The 6,093-nt window shown below is 37.5% G+C and overlaps 1 long non-coding RNA gene across 1 annotated transcript in view; it reads right to left on the bottom strand.

Moving 5' to 3' along the window:
* LOC106870895 (uncharacterized) overlaps positions 1–5,028 on the bottom strand; it is a 97,312-nt gene extending 92,284 nt beyond the window's left edge. Inside the window, exon 1 of the long non-coding RNA XR_001409601.3 lies at positions 4,811–5,028. This is a non-coding gene — a long non-coding RNA (uncharacterized LOC106870895). The remainder of the gene's footprint in view (positions 1–4,810) is intronic.
* Positions 5,029–6,093: the final 1,065 nt, after the last annotated feature.

Here is a 6,093-nt window from a genome sequence, read left to right as displayed (position 1 = left end):
ATTATGCCATTTCCTCTCGAAGTTGATAACCATTCTTCTGGCGTTATTTGTTTTTGCTTTTTGTGCTTTCAAACCCAGTTTGGTCCCATTTGTTCTAGAATCATCAAAACTGTTCCACCAAGGGACGATACCTACATTTTCTTTATTTTCTTTCTTCTGCCTTTTTTTTATTTTTTATATTCATAACATATTTTGGATTACGCTACTGACGTCTCCCTCTTGTGCTTTGAAAGAAATTTAACTGCTATTTCTAGCAGGCCAAATGACCGCATAGATGGTCCCTTGTTGGCTCAACATATGAATACGCTGTTGTTTCGGTCGTCCTTGACTGAGCAAACCTCCCATGATCCAAAATCATTCCAGCCGTGAATTCTTTGTTTAGAATTTGCGTTTCCAGTTCTGTACTCCGCAAAAAAATCTGAGGACACAGACTTGTCGGGGTTGCCTTTGTTGAGTTTACTTAAGTATTCCTCTCTCTCTCCTGCTAGTTGGTCCACCACTTCATTTTATGATCGGATACTCTGTCTTTCGCTAATGAGAGCGGCAACTCAGTGTCTTCGAGGATCTGAAGGGTCCATCCTTTCAGCAGTCTACTAAATCAGGGGTTCACTTCGGGAAATGCCATTGCTATTACAGAACCGGGAGTGGTCGCCTTGGTCAATACATTCTACATTAAATGAATATCAAATTTTCGTAAATAATAAATATTCAAGAGAGTTACTTGTACATTGGTATAAATGATGCAAGATTACTAATACTATTCCGTACACGGGATTAGCACGGATTATAAATTCTGAACCATCAATATTCGGAAAGTTTTTTTTTACTTTTATTCCACTGTTTATAATACGGCTGCACCATTTCAATCTCTTCCTTCTCAGTATATCAGTGGTTCTCGATGTTTCGAGTTCAATTCTCCCTTTCGCCGTATGGCGCTTTACAAACACCCCTTCACAATGTTAAAAGAAAAAAGCAGATTATCTTTATCAAAAAAGCTAATCTGGTCCACGTTTACTACTCCATCCTTTTAATGTCTGTATTTTGCTTGTTTGTTTGTTTTAGACATATTTGTGGATTAGAGATGTTCCTTCTGTTCAATTTTTATGGAAATTACTAAAACGGGTGAGTATTTGACGATTTATACAACGAAACCATATTGGACCTTGATGTAACATTAGTTACTTTTCTACTCACTGATAACAATATATATACTTAATGTGTGTGTGTGTGTGTGAGTCTGCACCACACCCATTTGATATGGTCCACAAACAGACTTCTTTGATGGCAGACAATTGCACTGTTTTATGGCTCATTTAGAATATAATTAAGAGTTATAGCTAACGCGTTAGAGCCAACCACACAACTTGAAGACAACGGGTTCGTATAGAAAATACGTACATATACACGCATATACAGACATACGTGTGCGTGTGTGTGTGTGTGTGTGTACAAAGAGAGAGAAAGAGAGACAGACTAACCGACAGAGATAACAAGGTTTGCAATTTTGAATAAGATTGTAATGAAGAAAGTTCTGAAATACCTCAGAATTGCGAACAAAATCGGAATATTTTTTTATTCTGACAGCTTTTGTGAGGATGAGGAAGTAAAGTAAAAAAAAAGTCTCCAAGACATTGACTGTTTCGAGGCCTTGGTCGCATAAAAACGGTTACCCGTTTCCGTGCTGTACGAGGGGTGCCGAAAAGTTCTTGGTTTGGGATTAAAAAAAAAAAAATACGAGAGGATCAGTTAATTATGATTTTATTCAACATTTTCCCTCTCAGATTCACACACTTATTCAGCGGCCCTTCAGCTCTTATAAGCCCTGTAAAAGAACTTGGAAGGTTGAACCACCACGCAATACCCTTAAAGCCAGGAGTCTTTCAGCACTCTTCCTAGTATAAGTGAGCGAGATCACAATGATCTCCCTTCAATTATCGCCAGTCCGTAGCAGGTTTACTCGTTTAGTTACAGCTGAGTGCATTGGAGCAACATGAAATGAAGTGTTTTGTTCAAGAACACGACGACCAATCCAGGAAGCGAAATCACGATCTTACCATTTCGAGTGCAACACCCTGACCACTAGGCCACCTGCCTTCACGGGCGAGAAGAAATGAATTTAAATAAGACTGTGTAACACGATTTTTGTCCTTGAGTAGCAACTGTTATTTGCTATTTGCTTGCTCCGAGAGAATGTGAAAAATGACTAATATTTCCTCCAAACTTTGCTTTTTGTTACTCAAATCCTAAAGAATCCCTCTCAACGCATGGCCACCATACTCACCCACTGCTCATCATCAGAGATGCACATATTGTCAGCCAGCAAGGGACATGCTCAAGTGGTTAGGGCCAGGCAACTGACAAGCAAATCTGTGCAGAATATTTGCTATAACGATATTTCTGCTTCAGCAACTCAGCACTGAATCTGTCTGAAATGTAATGGAAAATAAATCAGTTTCAAAACAACCAGTGATATGCTTCCCAACCATAAGGTTTTGCCTCCAGTCTCACTGTGCGGCGCCTTGGTCAAATGTTTTCTGTTATTAATCCGAGTCGACTAAAGCTTTGTGAGTCGTTTGGGAGAAACAAAGAAGCTCGTTGTCCATATGTGTGTGTGTGTGATAAACGACAACCAATCAAAACACTCAGGACAGTTTTGATCTCTCAGTTGCCATCTCATTTCGATCTCAGAATGCCTCCAAGAAACTTCTACTGTCTAAGTAGAGAATCATTGCTCTATATCATGGGAAATGCATTATTTTGTGGAACTTTTCTACGGCAATGATATCATTGTTAATAAAGACGACCGAAAGTGCTTCATTTCCAGAATTTCTCTTCTCGCCATATTTTTAGACTTTAGAGTTCACGTTTGCCTGGCGTTAAGGATAGGTGAATAATGCTTGATAAGTGAATAATGCGTGATAACGATGCAGTTGTCGATTAATTAAAGTTATTGTGCTCGTTACATTGGAGAAGTTTTAGCACATGCTCCACTACGATCTTATTCATAATTGCAAACCTTGTTCTCTCTCTCCCTCCTCCTCTCTTTCTCTGTATACATGCATAAATGTGTGTTGTGTGTGTGTGTGTATGTATATATATATATATATATATATATATATATATATATAATAATAATATTAGGGACAAAATCCAAAATTACAGGTAAAAAACTCAATTAAAATCAATTTATGTGATAGTGGATTTTCATCGATGAGTTCTTGAAAATTAGTTATTTTCCCTAAAACTATACATATTATATATATATATATATATATATATATATATATATATATATATATATATATATATATATATATCTACCAGTGGCGTGCGGTGACTTCCGGGGTTAGGCATGCAATAAATTTCTCTCCCCCACCCCACCTGGCAATTTTTCAGTAAAAGAATTTTCGTATTCCTACGATTTACATATGGGAGATTCTGAATATGCAATCACTCCCGTATGATCTAGAATAAGCAGGGAATAAAAAATGGCTCTGTAGAGATGAGCCTGAAATAAGTGTATTGTTTGTATTTTTCTCTCTCTTTGAAACGTCAGGACTTTCCCATCCTCACTCTCCCTTAAAAATGTCTAAAAATCATAAGTGAAATGGAATAAAGAGGAAATTGGATTCTGTTAATATTTTTGCATATTCGGAATCTCTGTTAAAGGTAGGAATCTGAAAAAATGTTTTCACAAAATTTCGTTTTTCAAAGGGGTGCGATTCTGCATTAGCCCCTATACCTATTGGTTCAGCTGAATCAATTTGAAATGATTTAATAAAGAGAACACAGTTACATTATATGGCCATGGTTTTAGATCGTTACGCTCTGGAAGACAAGTCAGGTGCTTTATCATGCTACTTGTCAATTCCGGGAAAATTATTGATACTCAAGCAGACTGTTCTGAGACTTACTGAACTCTGTATATTAAAAGACTACGTCTCACGCACACACATTGAAAATACACGTATATATATGAATACACACACAATGAAAGACAGCGAAAAGTCAACATTGTAAAAAGCCCCCCCACCCGCCAAACTGTTGTGGCAGAAGTCAACATCTCTGAGATTGAAACAAGACATTTACGGCCGTAAATAAACTACACCCAATAGCACAGAAAGGAAAACCTATGTAGGTTAGGTGTGACGAAGAAGTCGAACCATTTCTCCTGCCAAACAATACTGATGTAAGAAGGTCGAGCCTTACGTTAAAATGTTATTTACCTAATTTCGAAATTAATTCAATTCTTCGATCTTTCTGGGCAAATATATCTATCATATTTTCATAGAAATCTTCTCTTTTCATCAATTGTTGTAATAAATCGTTTTTTCAATTGACATTAGTGCTAACCCAGACAGTCTTCTTTCTCCTGTCGCATTTCTTTGGTATGTTTTGATTCTACTTAATGCAGAAAAGGATTACTTTTATTTGGTCAACTATTGTACTGATAATTTTGTTATAAAGCATTCTATAATGTCGTTGGGGCTCAATAGATATATTTTTGGATCTCTGAATTCCGATTCCTGCATCGACTCCATATTTTCCCCCAAACATATCATAAAAGATTGAAAAATTATCAAGTTTTGAAAAAGGCTACTTTTATATAAGAACACACGTAAATTGTCTGAGTAAATTTTAAGTCAATTTCAATAAAACGGAAAAAATAACGTTAGTTCAATTAATTTGAGATTAATTAGCTACTTCTGAAATAAGAAATATAATATAGATAGTATTTTTTTTGTCAGAACACTCCAAAAATATAATAATGCAAACGGATGTTTTGGATAAAAAAAAGATTCAAACTTACCGCAAGGTTATTCCGACATTTCGGATGGCTGACTCAGGAATTATGGGATTGCTGTGGTTCAGGTCAGAAAGTGGAACGAGGAGAGTAACAATTCTACACTAAGAAAGAGGGGAGGGGTGTCTCTCACGCGCGTCTTCTCAAAGCAGACGACCGAGTTGCTGAGAGAAGGGGGAAGGGGAGGCAGAATATGTTAAACAACACCTGGACGGAGTTTCTTTGAAAAACAAAAAGTAACTATTTTATGGAATTTTCCGATGATATCGATAAACAGAGATACACAAACACGCACAAATGTCTGTATGTGTGTATATGTGATTGCATATTTATATGTACGTATACATGCATGTATGCATGTTCTATACGAGCCCGTTGTCTTCAAGTTGTGTGGTTAGCTCTAACGCGTTAGAGTCTTAAGTCTTTAGCCTTTGCTAAATGAGCCTTGTCTGCTATCAAAGAAATCTGTTTGTGAACCGTATCAAACATACATACATACATATACGTTTATATACATACATAGCTATATGTAAATACACACACACACATATATATATACATACACACACACATACATATACATATGAAACTATATTTATGGTAGCTAAAGTAGATTTATTATCCAAACATTAGTGACCAATAAGAGGAGAGAGAAAAACACCCTCTCGTATTTGGTGCTTAGTCTTAATCGGTGCGTCGATAAATTTTTAGTGCTGTGTTGTAGCTATGATCAATCTACACCACATGGATCCTTTGATGACGACGGTTTCTTCGAGTCTGAAGATCATTGAAAAGAGAGGCACACCTTAATGTGGCCTTTGTAAACCGATCTCTGACATGGCATGGCTTAGCGTCGTGTCTGCATTTAGTAGTTTTAAGGTGAGAATCAGTGGGCACAACCTGGTTCCATTATTTAAAGACGTCTCTGATCAAAGTGGCTCAGCGGGCTAAGACGACTGCGGTGACCAGCAAAATAGGTTTTACGTTGGAGTGTCCTTCCCCTAGGTGAATTGCCTTCAACGGTTGGATGGCTCTATCAAGCCAGGAGATGCCGGAAGAGTGTCAAAGAGCGAACCTGACCGCTTGAGAGGCTCCACCCCTTGATTTGCTGTCTCGGTTCATTCCACTGGTCTTTTCTTTTCCCAAGGCAGTTTTCTGTTTGGAGTGACTTTTATAACATGCTTATTAGTGCACAGCTGGAACCGTGACTCGTACTGCCACTCCGGGTTAAAGTAGACCTGGAAACAATAGGGATAATGAAGTAGTTCCACATTCCTCAAAATCCTGAG

The sequence above is a fragment of the Octopus bimaculoides genome, chromosome 25 (genome assembly GCF_046866305.1).
Source record: "Octopus bimaculoides isolate indiv1 chromosome 25, ASM4686630v1, whole genome shotgun sequence".
NCBI classification, from domain to species: domain Eukaryota; kingdom Metazoa; phylum Mollusca; class Cephalopoda; order Octopoda; family Octopodidae; genus Octopus; species Octopus bimaculoides.
The sequence above is the reverse complement of the archived record's forward strand: the minus strand, read 5'-3'. Positions and strand labels throughout refer to the sequence as shown.